Genomic DNA, 2,993 nt, shown 5'->3' on the forward strand with positions numbered 1-2,993 from the left:
GTAAGGCCCTAACAGGCTGCTAGCAGTCAGTGATGTGCACTTCTCCCAGCTTGGTGCTTTGTCAATGTGCTGTGACTAAGCCAGGGGGGTCCCATATCCTCTCTCCTTAGCCTAATTAAAAGAGGATTAGCCGCCATGGAGTCTCAGACCACTCCAGCGAGCAGCGCATCCGTTCCCCTTACTTTCTCAGGATAATCGCACTTCTAGGATCGACAGGAATGGTGAGAGGGGCTGTCTGGATTGACGCCCAGAAAACGAAGGGCGTGAGAGGAATGACAGTAAGCTCCGGTCACTTTGACCATGAGAACATGACTCGTCCACACACACCTTCATCTCCTTAAAGCCCTCCATTAATATTGAGTGTTGTTTAAAAAGGGACAGTTATTAACTGGCACTACACACAATGTACTTAAGGACAAATTAACACCCATTTGTGTTTCAGAAGTGTTTTTCCAACAAAAAAGAAAAAGCATATATGTGGAGTGCTCATGTTGAAAATAACGTACATTCTTTGTGTATATTAACACTAGTACACACACAAAGGGATATTGTGGTGTAGTGTTTAATAATAATAGTGTTAATAATATTGTGGATATTATTTTGACATGTGTCTCAAGGCAAATCTTTATGCTTTGGTAATGTTTAGTAGGCTACATATCAAATTTGATCCAAAGGGATATATTAAAAATTATATTGAAGAAAAAGCATTAATTTTTTAACTTTGTATGCACAGGTACTCATATTTGCCATTAAATGATAATATTAATCTGTAGGAATCAATCATGTAACACTAAAGATTGGACTAATGATGCAGATAATTCAGCTTTGCCATCACTGGAATAAATTACACTTTATTTTAAACTGTAATAATATTTCACAATATTGCTTTATTTTGGATGGAATAAATGCATAAGAAACCCTTTATCAACAAACAGATGAATATTGAAGCAAAATGCTATATAAAAAACCTATACTTGAAAATTGAAAATGAATTCTATATGTGATTATCAAGTAATATATAATTGTATTTTTAATAGTATTTTTTTCGCAATTGTTATCTTAATCATTATTTTATAATAATAATAATAATAATAATAATAATAATTATAATACCATAATAAATAATATAATTATTATTTTAATTATTATTATTAATAATAATAATAATATGTTTATTTTTTATAGCGCCTTTCAGGAACCCAAGGTCGCTTTAATGTAGTACAAAAACAATCGGCCTGTTCATAATAACACATAAACAAGCAGGTGTACAACAATTGATCAGGTGTACAACAATACAATCAAACTGAACAATTAACAGCAACTAGTCATGTAACATGAAAAGGTGTAAGATCACTTTGAAGGCTGATGTGGTGCGAGAGATAATTATTTACTGCCCAAAGAAAACAGGTGAGTTTTAAGTTCGGATTTAAACAACTGTAGAGTCTAGAGTGCGTTACGGATAGTCAAGGGCAGCTTGTTCCATAATGTAGGGCCAGCAACACTAAAAGCCCTATACCTCCCATAGTAGTGCGTTTAAACTTTGGTACAACAAGCAGATTATCTTCAATAAAGTATGTGGAACCAAATGTGATTTTACAGACTGCATTTTTAAATGTTTTATGTATTTATGTTGATTTGTTTGTTTTTAACGGTATGCCAGCATCTGTGGCTATTTTCATGGTGAGAAAAAAATATGGTAAAACTATGTTTGTATATATTTAAAAAAATAACTGTGTAATTGTTCAGTTTTAATTTATTTAATTCATATTTTATTGTTTAATTAATATACAGTATATCAATTCCCTAATTTAGTTAAATGATTTTTTCCCACTATAACTCCTTGCTTTCCATGGTCATTAATATTAGGCCATCAATCATTTAATATTAGGATTAGGCCAAGCATAATATGGATTTCCTAAGCATCACCCAAATAAAAATTGCCCATGTCACACTTCACATAGCTCCCCCAGTAAGACATTAGTTCATATATAGCGGAGCATTATGACTATGAGTAGCCTAAATGAGAGCATTTTTATTTTTAACTGAACTATTTGCCTAATCTCCTCTCTAGCATTGTATTACTGACCTATTATTATCTGTGTAGGCTACTAGCTATTTTGGCACTTAATTTCGCAGCTTATCTGTTAACGTTTCGCATATTGCTTGTTTTCTTCTTGAATGAATGGGAATGAAAAGTTATGAATAGGAGCAATATGCAAATCACTCCACGACACTAGATGGCAATAGTATTATTTTTTAGGTCACATATTGCTTGCAAATGGATCCTCATCCAGGGGGCGCAATTGGGCTCAGTAACTTTAAGCTTTATTGAACAATATTGAAACCATTTTTTCCCCTTGTTACCAAAACGATTGAATAACCTAAACATGTCACTTCCACGCGTTGAACCCAATATTAAATTAAACCCAAATTAGTCTTAAACTGCCTTACCCCAACTCTCACAAATGACTGTGATTGGTCGATGGATTTTTGATGACGAACGATGGATAAATATAAATCTGATGGTTATGTTAGAAACAATATAGTTTACATGAACTGCAAAATATGCATATGTACCCCTTTGTATATACCCAAATAGGTAGATAAGTATGCTACAGGGGGACTACTTGGGAGAAGCGACTGGACCAAGCCGTTGAAAAACAGTTATTTTGGGCCAAGTGAGTTATTTTGCCGCGAGTTCATTGTTTCGCTTCACTGATTGGTGGAGATTTAATTTGCAGAATTGTGGGTTATGTAGTTTTTCACCAGGAATTCCGCTTTTAAACAGGATTATATAAAGATGAGTTGATATAACACAGGTTGGTACTTTCAACAAAATCATACATAATAGATTAACAACCTTTAAATGTCTGTCTTAAAAGGTTTGAAAGTTATCGTTAGAAATCAATTAATCATAGTGGGGGGAATTAATGGCATTTTTACGACATCGGAACGGAACCCACTACCCACTTCCGTTTTTCACAGACCAGCCC

This window comes from Pseudorasbora parva, chromosome 18 (assembly GCF_024679245.1).
Source record: "Pseudorasbora parva isolate DD20220531a chromosome 18, ASM2467924v1, whole genome shotgun sequence".
Taxonomy (NCBI): domain Eukaryota; kingdom Metazoa; phylum Chordata; class Actinopteri; order Cypriniformes; family Gobionidae; genus Pseudorasbora; species Pseudorasbora parva.